The sequence below is a fragment of the Topomyia yanbarensis genome, chromosome 3 (genome assembly GCF_030247195.1).
Source record: "Topomyia yanbarensis strain Yona2022 chromosome 3, ASM3024719v1, whole genome shotgun sequence".
Lineage (NCBI taxonomy): Eukaryota > Metazoa > Arthropoda > Insecta > Diptera > Culicidae > Topomyia > Topomyia yanbarensis.
Genome location: NC_080672.1, coordinates 73,026,948 through 73,042,074, shown reverse-complemented (window position 1 = coordinate 73,042,074; position 15,127 = coordinate 73,026,948).

Here is a 15,127-nt window from a genome sequence, read left to right as displayed (position 1 = left end):
AAAAAATCTGCTGTAAACAAATGTCATTTTCAAGATTATGTCTATGTATAACACATCCGTTGACAGTTCTCTTTCCAGAGCAGTAATTTTGGAGCAGGCTCGTGTATGTTTTTAAAAGACTAGCTTATACCAATCGCGCGTTGCTGCAACTATCAACGAAATAAGAGGAAAACACGATTTGTCCCGAAGCGCCATCTGGCGGGCAGATAGTCCCCAATTAATAGCACGCAAACACGCTCCGTAACAAATGCCTACTATATACAAATTTTTACGCCAATCGGTTGAGCCGTTTGGGAGTCTATAAATCATATTCATACAAACAGTGACTTTTACATATATAACGTAATTTCACTTCTTTTAGGGGTCCAAAATTGTTTGGTCACCATAGTTCACTCTTATCTTTACTGCATGATAATGAAGGCTATCCATCCTCAGTTCGGGCCAGCCAAAAAAAAAAGAATACCTGGCCCTAGAGCAGGGTGCCCATGCGTGAAGAAGGTATTTGTAGTTTGCCGTATTTTATCAGTTTTTCGATATAAGCCACCGATTATAGACCCCCAGAAGATGTATAATTTTGTCGACTAGCCCATATCATACTGCATCGATTTCCTTCTCGAAACCAACACCGTTCGGACTGCCTCGCTCTATACCAACTACTGTGTACTTTGCCTTGTCAGAGTTTATAGTTAGTCCAAGTCTCACAACAAGGTGAAGATATGTGGAAGCCAGGAACCAAAATTGTAATAGTATTCGTGTATCTACATTTTTCCCGTACAGTAATGATATTTGTGAGAAATGATTAATTCAGTAAAGACTCGATTTTATAAGCACCCGATTTTATCAGCCCCCGATATTAACCACCCCCGATTTTATCAGCTTTTCGACCCGATTTTATCAGCTTCATATGAAAATTGATAGTTGGTAGTTTGATGGGCTCTAGCAGACAAACCAAGTTGAATTCGAGTAAATACTTTTTGAGCTTATTTTTCTTATCTTAGAGATCCGAAACATGCAAAAAATTTTTTATTTTTTTTAAATTTTTCCCTGTTAGACCCCCTTAAGGCTAAATAATCAGGAAAGGTTATGCGGCTATATCTAGGGACTCAAGAAGAATATTTTAAGAACTTCGGTTTCTTAAAAAGAAAGAAAATATATGTTCCGATTTCATCAATGTCCCCATTTTATCAGCCAAAAATTCACCAAGGGACTGATAAAAACGGGTCTTCACTGTACCACCAATACAGTTTTGGTACGACTACCGACAAAGCTGTGTAGTATAACCAATACTAAATCACAGCATGCGTGTTGGTAGGCACCGTCGCGTTTGTTCACGTTGCAAAAATTGAAAACCTGAAGTGAAAACTCAAGCGCGCAAATAAGAGTTTTCGGAAGTTTTTCTTCGGTTATCTGCAAATTGGCAGTAATTTTGAAGTTTTGGTAGTAATGGATTAAAGTTTCGCGGATGTTTGTTGCTTTAGTGTGTTATTGAAGCGCATTTGAAAAAGTGCAGTGAAAATGAGAAGGAGAAAAATAAGAGTGCTTCGCGAAAAACCCCTATGTGAAAAGGGGTATATTTTCGCACAAAAGAAGAACTACTGATAGTATTGTGTCATAAACTCGAGTCAAGTATATAGGAAAATGTTCCAGTTTCCTCCAGTAGCAATCTCGTGGCACAATGGCAAGGTTAGTCTACTGAAAATTTTATTTTTACATTTGCTCATGTCTGCTACTTGGTTAGTCAGGGAAAAGAGGGGTATAAGTGTGGCGTAGGAGCCCTGTTATGGCTTGCTTGTATAATGTCCATAAAAGGGACAAATGCCTCTTCCACTGCTCTGCGATCAACGCCAATGACAATACTATCGTCCGCGTAGCCAAGGAGTATAAGATCACCATGCTGATGGTTCTGCTTCCTTGCACATTCGATCGTCGTATCACACCGTCGAGCGCAATGTTAACCAATAAATTAGAGAGTGCAACGCCCTGCTTTAATCCACTTATAATGTTACGAATCGCATCTATTTTGACGCTTGATTTTGACCAATCCTGCATCATACGAATCTCGTTAATCAGTTTTGCTGGTGAGCCATTTTCCAGAATTATCTGTTGCGTTTAATTGAATCGTACGCTGCTTCGAAATCTAGAAACAGATGGTGGATCCGTAGGTTATATTCGCGGAAATTACCCGGGATTTGTTCCGTCGTTGATCGTTCTTCGCAAAACCCATAAAACGGGCGCAGTCTGAATTACAGAATATAGGAGACCTTATAGGCGGAAATAATGATCATTATGCATCGATAGTTATTACACTCGAATTCATGGCCATTTTTGTAGATAGTTTGCTTATAACCAATGAGAATTTTATTTAAATAATTACTTAAGATCGGATGAAAATTGTGGTGGGTCATTTATTTACGGTTTATTGAATACGGTTTATTGAACTTCTTTGAATCAATTTCCATAACCGTCTCAATTCCAATTTATAGTGATCCTTTCATAGATTAAAGTTAGCTTCACGTAGAATCCAGGTATTTAGTCTATATCGGCAATACTAAAAAAGTGGTACTAGGCAAAAGACGAGAAAAGAAAATTCATTCTGCACATTCTCGTCGAAAAGCCGACAAGGTCAATTGGAAACATCGCAATAAAGTTGTAAACCACCGTTGCTGTAGGACAAGCGTTTTATCTAACCAAGGCACGATATGATTTCCCCATCAAATTTAAGTTTATTTTCTCCGATCAAATCGCCAGGAAACTGATGATCTGGCAAGAAATTTGTAGCTGCAAACTCAACTAAATTCTGGCCAGATTTTGTTTCTCTCTATAGTCGGGTGCAGTGACAATGAATTGGATTTTGTTCACCAGGATATCAATCAACCTAACGGCTCGCAATTCGACCAAATCGAAAAGCATTAGGCAATTATCAAGTGGAATTTAACGAAAAATAGAAATGCAACTCGGAGCGATGCACAAACGGGTCGAAGTTTAATAAAATGATCACTGATGCTGACCAATCCAGTGCACAGTGGTTTTCGTCGCCATAAACCTGCGAAAAATTATTCAAGCGAAAACGGTAAAGTACAATAGCCACAACTTACTATTCGTTTTCGTGAAATAGTTCACGAAATCATAAAATATTATTCATGCATTTTTTGTCATTTTTGTTCTCAGCGTATTCGCGAATAGTTTTTTCTTCTTTTGTTGCCTTTTTTGGCGCTGGAAACTAATGTGTCCATTACCAGGGGGCTCTCTATGCGAGCCTTTTGGTGTGGGGGTGAGAGGCGGGCTTTTCAATTAAAAAAATTATCCAATATCCGTGCTCGTGAAATAGTTCACGAAATCGTGAAATATTATTCATGTATTCGTGAACTGGTTCATGATTCCTAGTACATGATTTACGTTCTATCTGGAATCTATTTGCGTGCTTGTGATATTTAAATGATATCCGTAATCATTTACAATTTCATGCAACATGGTAATGAAATTACCCAGCTACTAGCGACCAGTAATAGGTACGCGCAGTAGATATACAATAAACCATTAGGACTTCAAACATCGTTATTCATCGGCGGACAGAAAAGGAAAACTGCACTGAGAATCCCAAATAGTGTGCGTGATATAGTTCACAGAACCAGATTTCGCGAATGAGTCTTATTTTAATGATCCAGTTCATATTGTCACGTAATTCTGAGTAAAAAACCGTTAGTAACCCAAAAACAAAAGATCACGATAAAATGAAGAATTACTCTACTCATGACTAAAATATCACGATAACGTGAATAGAAATTACGAACATCGCGATCAAGATCTTGAAATTATGAACTTCAATCCCGCTAACGTCATGAGAGTTCACGATAAATCGCAAATATGCTCTTGAAATCATGAACAACGTTTGACTGTCGGCTGTGTATTCCCAAATCATGAACAAGAATCACAACAAAAACTAAACATGTCCAGGCAACAACAACAGTAACCTAACCAAATATTCTAATGTAACGCCATGTATATATTCGGGGTGAACTGGTTTAGAGAAAACACAAATAGTTTCATAAATACGAGGTTTATTACTCATGATTTCAGGAACTTGGTTACGGCTTTTGTAAATCGTTCAGTTCACGAAATCGTGACCTTTTGATTATGAATTTATGTACGGTTTTTTTCCGTGTAGGTGTGCAGGATGAATATTGCTTTCTCATCTGCCAACTTGCACAAATTTTTTAACCCTTTCATGACCAACTTTTTTCTAGTGTAGGGTTTCAAAACTGTTTTCCCATGAAAAACACAATGGTGGGGTTAAAACACAATAAACCTTTTTTCATAAAGATAGATGCTTTTCTCGCAGTGCTAGAAGCTGCTCAATTTTTTCCTTCCAATGGTCAATACATTTCTCCTAGAATATTTACAATAGCGCAATTGCGTGGAAAACGTAACTAAAGACAGTCTAAATTGATAAGCTTTATCAGTTTTCGATAATATTACAACATAACGGATATATATGAAAAATTCATTTTCCGTCGTCATCGTAAACTCTGTCTGGCAGCACTGCTTCATCGGAATCCAATGTGACTAATTACAATAACTTCAGTTCCAGAGCTGATCCTTGTAACAGTTAATGTTCAAATGAAAGGCAATAGTAACATTTATTAACCTTACTTGTTTTTGTGAGCAAATATTGCATCAATCAAAAGTTGTAGATGTTTAAAAACGTTGTTGTCCACAAACAACGTGGGCATGGGATTAGTATTCAAATCTTTCAACACTACAACGGATATATTTTTCTAGCAATATGCTGCCAAAATATTCTTAATTCCAGAAGCAGGCTTCGAACAATTAGTGCTCGTAGAAAAACCATGATAATCGGAAGATATGTAGGCTTTTCTATGAATCAAAAGATAGATAGTAAATGATCGATTTAAGCAATTTCTATTTAGCATTAATGGCCGTTTATTAAGAGAATTTTATGAAAAGTTATGTGACTTTTTTGTAGATTTTACCCCTTCTCGCAGGTTTACAAAGCGGGGGGAAATTGACGATATAATCAAACATCTAGGTCTGCCAATACAAACAATTTAATAAGCATTTGAATGATATTTTTAATATATTTGTTTGTGTCGGTTTATTTTGAGAATTTCATATGACTATTACTGAAATCGCATCCGATTTAAATAAAATTTAAGTTTGTATAGGCCAGTCCAAACATTTCCGAAAAGCCTTTGTCACCTTTACACTGTATTGTTGCTACTTCCTCCAGAATTTCAGGAATCGACCCGAACGATTTAAGTAGCCGAAGATACTTTTTAGCCATCTGTTCTAAAAACAGGCAACTAGGGATATTTTACTCTTCATTTGTACCATATGTTTTTGAAGAGTGGTTCAACCAACTTTGCAAATTACATGCAAGTTTATTTCTGGAATTTGACCCATTCCTGCACCTCTGACGTCAACGGAAGTTACCACTGTAGCCAAATACTTTTTGATTGTGTACTAATGACTTAACAATGAAATTACACGCAATTTTTAATACCCTTCAATAAGAGTTTTTATTATTTATCCATCGTAGTAGTACCGGTTTATAAGAGTAAACCATATGTGACTGCACTCTTCAACGCGTATCTACGGAACTAGAAATCCTAATTATATTAAATTCAATAGGATTGTATGCGGCTAATGCTCGTGTCATATGATAATGAGCATGTAAAAATCGATATAACTGTCTTTGAGAACCGATTGGGAAACTACTTCGTCCGAGTGTTCCAGAGCGGGCGAATGTGGCCAATATTTAGTAAGAAACATTTATATAGACAACAAGTGACCTAGAACAACAAAGTAAGCAATTTGGCACGCATTTAACAACATATCTACCTTTTTTCTATGTGATCCGGAAAAGGAAGTCGAATCGGTTTGAAATTCAATAGCAGCCAGCCAGGACATTGTACCTTTCGTCCGAGAAAATCATTTCAATAAATTCCGAATTGTGGTCAAATTATATCTAGATTTGATATGCGAATGTACTCTTCAACTCGTAACTCCGGAACTGGAAGTCGGATCGAAATGAAATTCAACACCATGCAACTGATGGTAATATTGTATCTTTCATTTGGGGCTTCATTTGTAAAAATTGGTTCAGCCTTTTCTAAGAACGCACTCTCGCATACAGTCATTTTTCGATCTCAACGAACTGAGTCGAATAGTATACGAGACACGGCCCTCCGGTATTTTAAACAATTGCACAACTTTTGCATATATGAGAGTCAAAATTTAAAAAAATGTTCAATTTTCCTATAAACCAATCGCAGTTTCCCGTCATATTCCTTTTACTTTTCGAAAGAAACAAAGTTTTGAATTTGTGGTCGATTTGTTGTTATGATTTAGGAGCTTCCAAAAAGAGGTTTTTAACTTGTGGTGCATTAATAAGACATATTAACGATATCCTACAAGTAATCAAATGTAACGAAGTTCTTCATAATCATATTCTCCTCCGCTTCGGTTGGAAGGAAGTGTAGCCTCAGCCGAACGCAAAAAAAAATCTCTTCTGCTCGTCCCGTTCCAAGATGTGCAAATTTCTACAAAATTGCTTCCGGGCATGGGAACCTCGTACGGAACGGGTTTATAGCAGGAAATCCAACCACTTCACAATGGTTCTATGCCGAACAAATACCCCGTCGTGGTGTGGTATCTCCAATAAAAATACGTTTCTCACCGCCACGGTCCGTTTGGCCGCGTTTCAGATTTTCCTCCGATGCGCGTCGCCAGCGCCAGCGCCAGCCCATCAGGGTCTATTAGACGCAGGGTGCGTTCTGTTAGTGCCTTGAAAGAATCAACCAAGACCCACCACCGCAGCCGTTTGGTATAAGTTGTGGGGTGCTTGAAATCTCGGCATTCTTCGTTCCGACTGGGTGCTTCGGTAAACAATTAAGTTGCTGCTCATAGGTACAGCCGTGAGGTGAGCCGGCGCGGGCATTCGATCGAGGTTTGACTCGATCGTTGCCAATTGGCGCTGCGAGTAACAACAACGCAAGACAGGTGGATGACTGGCACCGGCTGTGGTGGGTTGCGTCCGTCTTATATGCAGGCCAAGGTGAAGAAGCGGAAAGCTGAAAGCTAAAAGAAGCAATTATCAGGTTATCATCCGTTGATTCCGCGATTCGCTTTGGTCAGGTGGACAGTAAATACAACGCGGTGCTTGGTGCGTAGTGTTGCTAGTTGTTTTAGTAGTGTATACGATATTAATGTATGCATGTATGTACATGTCTGTCACTTCACATAATTGTAGTTTGTTAAGAGTAGTTATTCGAATTCATGCTCTTGTATGAATGAGCCATTATTGAATGTTTAATATTGCAGAACTCTTTTTCGTCGGCTCAATTTTAGAGCCCACTTGTGTTTATATTAGTATCATAATTTCCATTGCTAATTTCTCGCATAGTCTAGAGTTGAAACTTGTTTTAAAAAAAAACAAGAAGATGATCTTTAAACACGTTTTAACTCCATAGGGGGGAGGTAGCATGATTTTGAGTTAAGAAATTACCGCGTCGCATACCCCAAGCAGTGACCAAAATATTCTATTTGATAAAGTACTAGGCACGTTCACTCCTAATGCTAATTCTTGATTTTGATTTCGTCTGTTAACATTATTCAGGCCATTTAGAATGCTGTTTCTATTTTAGTATCGTCACTATTAAAACACTATATCTGTTGTAATTGTTTTTCTTATGAAATTGATTCCCGTTGATGAAATGTTGCTTTATTTGATAGCAAATATGTAATTGAATATTCCTGTAACCCCTTGTCAAATAATATTTACGAAAAATTGTCAACGGATATCAATATAGTCTGGTTGCGACTACCTTTTTAACTCATTCTGACTATTTGAAATGGATGACAGTAGTTATAAAAATTAACGGATCTTTTAACACTACAAAGAAAGCTCCGGATTTGAATAGTGTTTTGAGTCCGTGATTCCAAGTTATTCACGGAGGACTAATTTTGAACCCTACAAATTCGAGGAAAACAGTTAGGCTCGAAAGAATAACTATACTCCCAACACAATCTGCTACCAGAAATTCAATTGGTAGGTCACCTATATTTGAATCTTGTTTGAAATAGCTCGCTTTACTGTCCGGACTACATTTCTTAGATCATATACCCAAAAGAACCGGTTTTTGACAAATGGCAACACAGTCAAAGTTTGCTCAACCAATCCTAAACTCACGCAAATCAGCAACGAAAATAGCCAACCATCAACGTTCTTTCTACGATGCAAACAAAAATTCACTACGAATTTGCATTACCTCATTGTCGACTTTTGCTGGCAGACTGAGTGAGATAGCCTTTAACCGAATCTCAGTCGTAATATGCATTGACCACTGTACCTGGTAGGCGATGGCAGCCATTGAGCAGGTGGGTGGTTTCGGGTGGAAAATGTTCGGTCGTTTTACCTAAGTACGGTCCTGAGGGGAAGAGAGAAAGAGAGAACTATTGTCACGCAGTCGTAACCAGCGGTGAGATGTTCATTTTGCGATTGAAGAAAAAGACAGATAATCGGCAGTTCATTTGATTCGTTGTTAAGCCCCGGTTGCACTAGGTGTTGTTTTTCGTACAGGGTGGCCAGACATATTGGTTTATTGATAGTTGTTGTTAGAAACACTAACTTCTAAGGGCAAGAGCAATCACTGAACAATAAATTTTATGGTTATTAATGTTCGATACGGACTTCTTCCAGTAGATTAACAATAAAACTGCAGGCAACAATTGGTATTCAGTCCAACGAAAAATAAAACCATAAATGAATATGTATCTTTCCGAGAAAAAATAGTATTGAAAATCAGTTTTTTACTGTTAAAATAAATACTTCTATTTTACTGAAAAAGTCGATTTACTGTAAACGTCGTTAAAGTATGTTATTTTTTTTTAATTTTAGCATAACATTAGATTTTGCTGTTCTGTCTCTGGCCATATTAGTATATGTAAGAGACAGTTTTTCCAAATTTGTTGTCACTACACACAGAAAAAATGTTGTTAAAAATAAGACTAAATAAAACTCTTAGCAAAACACAACCAACGCTTACTCTTAGTTTGAAAATAAAATTTTTATTTTGATTACTATTCCTCATTAGCTTAAAAGGAAAACTTTTCTTTTAATTTAAATTATTCTTGATTAATTTAAAAGTTTTACTTTCAACCTAACAGAAGGCGTTGGTTGTTTCTACTAAGAGCGGAACAGGAATAGGAGTCTACTTTTACCAATATTTTTTGCCATTCTCCTATAGAAAGGTTATGCCATCACTCTAAACATCGTTGAGCTAATCCCGGCCCGGATGATCGTCTGTCGTATACCATTCGACTCAGTTCGTCTAATTCGGCAAATGTCTGTGTGTGTGCGTATGTATGTGTATGTATATATGTATGTATGTTTGTATGTATGTGACCAAAAATGAGCACATCAGTTACTCGGAGATAGCTGAACCGATTTCATCAAACTTAGTCTCAAATGAAAGGTACAACGTTCCCATAGGCTACTATTGAATTTCACTAAATTCTGAGTTCCGGTTCCGGAGTTACGGGTTTAAGAGTGCGGACACACAGCAAATTCACAGTTTTGCCTTTCTCCTATAGAAAGGTTATGCAATCACTCTGAACATCGTCAACCTAATCCCGTCCCGGAGGGCCGTCTGCAGTGCTTTCACCATTCATTCAAATTCAATCCGAAGAAACCACAATACAGTTCAGTATAACGCTTGCCTTCGCCTCAACCGAATGAATTGCCGCTATTGATACCGAAGCAACAACACGAGGAAACAGAAACAGGAACGAATGTATCCACACATACTTGCATAACCATGTATCATTATAATGATGGACAGTTGTGAGTATCTTTGAGAGAGAGTATATCAGTATTCTCTTCTCTCTTGAATAATGGTCCCTTGTTGCTTGGTTGGTTATTTGGCGGTTTTTGTTCACGAACATACAAGCTGTTGAATCATTCAGATTCATTGTGTAATGCTGAATCTGAATATAAAATTTACCTGGCCATATTATACGAATTTCGCGCCAAATCGTATTCAGAGTTGGCAGCACCCTCTCAGATTCTAATGAAACTTTCTGTACATGAAGATTTTGTCACAAAAAGCCACTTTGCATATTTTGTTTTTCCAAACATGATCTAGACTGTCTTTTGAAAAGTGCCAAACTTTTTTTTTAACCAATTTTTTTCAAATGGCTATAGTCTAAAAATGACAAATCCTACAAAAAAATGTTGTAGGAGTGATTTTCACAAAATTAGTCAAATTTTTGAATAAAAATATTGAAAAAATTCTTCATTGACTCCTACACTGAAATCGATTTTAAAAATTTGAAGTCGATTTACAAAAAAAAACCCATTTTTGATTTGGATGAAATTTTGTTCCAAGATAGATAATTATGTTTCCTACCTACCGTCAAAAATTGAAGTTGGGTACTTTTAAGGAAAAAAATTAATTTGGAAAAAACTTTACCTTGTCCAAACTGATTTTTTTTCTTCAGTGTATTTTTATCGAAAACTAAACCAATAAAAGTCATAATCACCTCAGAAGCCAATAAAACTCAGTTTGTGAGAAGATATTGTCTAATTTAGCATGTAAGCATATTTTTATTAAGGGGTTAACTACTTTTTCATTTTTCATGCAATCTTTTTTTATTACTTTATCTGAAAGTACAACCAATGGAATGGTTTCCCAAATTTTTATAAAGATCCAAGAAATAGAGCGAAAGTTACTGCGCTTCCAAGCGCGCTTCGTCTACCAAGAGCAGTGGTAATTTGAAATTTTAAACTCGATTTTCTCGAAATGTCGTTTTATTAAAAATGGTTTTTCCGTGATCACGATTACCGAAAAACTATTCAATCAATTTTCTTAATTTTTTTCAATTGATCGTATTTAATTCCTTTTTTATTCATAAATTTTTGATTAATGGATAAGAATTTTTTTAATACAATTTTTACAGCTTAGAACAGCAATTTTTGCTAAAAACGTTCTCGAATGCATGAAAAAAATATTATTTATTCAACTAGTCGTTAAGGTACGAGGAATATTGATATACCAATATCATTTTTTGAGTTATGGGTTTGGTCTCCAATCGTGATCACCGCAAATATCTTAAATAAAAAAAAGTTTCGGGGAAAAGCCATGACTCCGAAAATTATCAATTTATTTTTATAAACTTATGTTCATTTTACTGTGAAATGTGCTACCAAAATATTATAGGTTTGATGTAATGAAATCATTCCTTTATTTCTCAAATTCAAACTTTCTGGATATTTTTATCACTAAAAGGTATGTAACCCCTTAATCAAGAATCCCATTTAAAAGAGTTTATGTCGTTAAACAAGTATTCCATTATCACTTTTTTATTTTCTTGTTTAGTGCTGAGGAAGAATTAGAGAATGAAATAACCACCACAACATTATGTATTATTTTTTTCATAATTATTTATTTATTTTTATATTTTACATTTGTCTTAAAACTATCTTCATGCATGCTATTTTGTATTACTTCTATATAAGGAAAATATTTTTGGTTCATCTTCTGAATTAGAATATCATTTCGTCTCTACTTTGCCCCCAGGAATAGGCACAAAAATGTGCAATTTTTGAGTTCCAGGTATTTTTGGCATTATTAAACAGCTATTTTTGGCTTTATTAAACAGCTCTTAGAGTTCTTCTGACATTTTGTTGTGCTATTCAGTGAATATGTAGCAGAAAATCAATTTTGTGATATTTTTATCAGTCTGTTCAACTGTCCAGTTATATAGAGTGAGGTGGGGCAAATCCGACCTAGTAAATGGTTTTGGCTGTAAAATGATCATTTGACATCGGATCAAGCCGTTTTATATACCAAATTAGTTAGACTTCAGGGCAACTTTCTATGTATAGCATTTCATTCGCATCCTGGGAAAACTTTGAGATTCAAGCGTTTTATGAAAACGTTCATTTTTTCTGTTTTCAAAAATAGTGGGGTAAACCCGACCGCCTATGTTTTTGGTTAGTTTAGTACAGATATTATCCAAATTTTATGGGTTTTCAATGATAAATCAACGAATGTTATGTTATTGAATTGTAACACGAGGAAAATGGAATTCAATGTCAATTTTGGAGTGTCAAAATCGTGAGCAGTAGCACGTAGAGATATTCCCACTTGCATAGGAGCAATTGCTCGACGAATACTATATTCATCACGTTTTTGTGTCTTTCGCTTGTAATTATGAACCATTGTTCAAAAAAATAATAACTAGTAACAATAAAAATGTATTTCAGTTTGATAAATAATCATTTTCTTAGTAAAAAAATAGGTCGGATTTGTCCCACCGCGTCATTTTTCATTACGATGCAATTAAAAAAAAAATATTAATAAAGTTGGACTAAATTCATCTATGCACTTTTTAGGACTTAAATCAAAGAGTTTCAATCCACTTACATTTTTTATGCTATCACTTTAACAATCAGAAATATCCTGTAGTCAATGATGCACAAAAATCAAATCAAAAGTAGTAAAAACACACTTATTGTCATTTGAGCATCTCAATGTAGACTAACAAAATGCTGTCATACCACCATTATGATTATTTTCGATGCTCTACACGACACCATTGCTATTAGTTCGCGTAGTGCATCCGATTTTCGATAACAGAGGTGGGTCGAGTTTACCCAACGGTCGGATTTGCCCCACCTTACCCTAAGTTTTGGGAACTTGTTACGGTATTTCCATAGTCGCGAGCAAGACTAGCTTTTTGCCATTCGCTTGAGAGTGCCAGCAATAGCATCACAGGGTCTTTTTCCACACCGAGTGTGGAAAAAACCTGCTTTTTTCGTTTTCGATTTTGGCCCATTCTCTCTCGAACCTACTCATACTTTGACTGGAATCTGCACAATCTTGCAAAGTTTTTCTTATTTTTGTATTGTGCTGCTGCTCTATCAGACATAAAATAAATTTTAGAAAAGTTTGTCAATTGTTTCATAAAATTTATCAGTTTTGAGAGGAATAAATGAGCTGCAGTCTTCCAGTCTTCTTGTCTTCCAGCCTTCCAGTCGTACAGTCTTCCAGTCTTTTAGTCTTCCAATCTTCCAGTCTTCCGATCTTCCAATCTTCCAGTCTTCATTCAAGTTTGTTATGAATATATACTAAATTCGTTACTGATACTTTTTGCATGTATCAGGCAACTAGCAACTGGGAAAATGGATTCTGAGATGATCATTACTTTCATTAGTTTGGTTTTCGATAAAAATACACTGAAGAAAAAAAATCAGTTTGGACAAGGTAAAGTTTTTTTTTTCAAATAACTTTTTTTCCTCAAAAGTGCCCAACTTGAATTTTTGACGGTAGGTAGGGAACATAAATATCTATCTTGGAACAAAATTTCAGCCAAATCAAAAATGGTTTTTTTGTAAATAGACTTTAAATTTTTAAAATCGGTGTAGGTAGTAGTAGGAATCAATGAAATTTTTTTTCAATATTCACTCCTAAAATTTTTTTTTTGTAGGATTTGTCTTTTTTAGACTATAGCCATTTGAAAAAAAATGATAAAAAAAGTTTGGCCCCTGGACAGTCTAGATCATTTTTGGAAAAACAAAATATGCAAAGTGGCTTTTTGTGACAGTACACAAAATTTCATTAAAATTTGAGAGGGTGCTGGCGCGAAATTGGTCATATGTAGTTTTCGATATGGCGAAATGTTTGTTAATGAAACGGACATTGTGTATTGTACCAACATATCTAAATATGAAATAAAAAATGGGTAGGTAATGTCAGAAACATAACCGAAGTGAAGTAGAATACACTTAGGCTGTTAATTCGAATGCTGCAATTTTTGCTATTAAAAGCCAGATATTTCAATATTTGTTATGATGTATTGTGCCCCGCTCTTGTGGTGCATTTTACCCCTGCACAGGTGCGTTTTGCCCTCCCCATTTTTCAAAGAGCAATTTATGATTTTGAAAAATTGAATATTTTTCATGCCCTGAATATTTTGCAAAGCGATTGTGATTTCAGAGTAAAATGTTGGCTATATGATATCATTAATTAAATTCTCCCAATTGATCGATGGTCTATAGCTAAGTTATGATTATATTTTCTTAGGGGTGTATTTTACCCCATCTACCTCTACATACGCTAGCATTACATTCACATAAATCACTCGCGACGCGTTCATGCAAATGGAATCTTGGTCATACCTCGAAAATTTTAAACGTGCACCCGAGACACATACACGGCAAAATTCAAATGTTGGGTTTGTTCCATAGTTTCGAGTGGGTAATTATCAACTCGATTATTTTCAAGTTGATAGTACTACCTTTATTACTCAAATTACCCACCGGCCCTGATTATTGAATATTTCATTACACATAGGGATCAAAATTCATTCGTCTTGCTGAATATTTTTAGAAATAGGCCACTTTATAGTATGGCATGTACAAATAAAGAAAATAAGGGCCAAATCGGATAACAAATAGTTTTTGCACTTACTGTAAATTGTATATACTCTACAGTTAAGAGCCAGCAGAAGGGCATTTGCTTGTGAAATGTCAGCATTAGAGAGTTAAGGCGAATGCCCTATACAAAATATGTTCAAACCTTCACCAATCAGGTTTCTTAGCGTGGAGTTTTCGCAATAACCCTGCAATTGCCACGTATGATTATAACCAACAACGAATGTAGTGCCAGGCAGCGATGCCACATGTTTTTATGAAATTTATGTAGAAGAATAATTAAAATGTCTGTAAATGTCTCTAGATGGTTGTGTAAATCCTAGTTACACTAGAATATCAATTTAAAAATAGTTTGAAATTAGAATACTATTAATGAAGGAATCACTCGTAGTCGAATACTGTTATTCTAGTACAATTTTGCTAAACACTATTACTCTTTTAAAAGTCTGTAGATTTCTAACTACGTCTGTAGGAGGCTATCAAAAGTCTGTAAAATTCCGACATATCTGTAAATCTGTTATCGCTGGTTCCAGGACATTACTTTTAATGGAACATTTCACTAGTTGAACTACGAAATAAGTAAAATCTTTTATATGAACATAAAATAAACCGGTCTTAATATGGATGTACAAATCCCGTCGTACATGCAGCAGTTATACAATTAAACTGTGT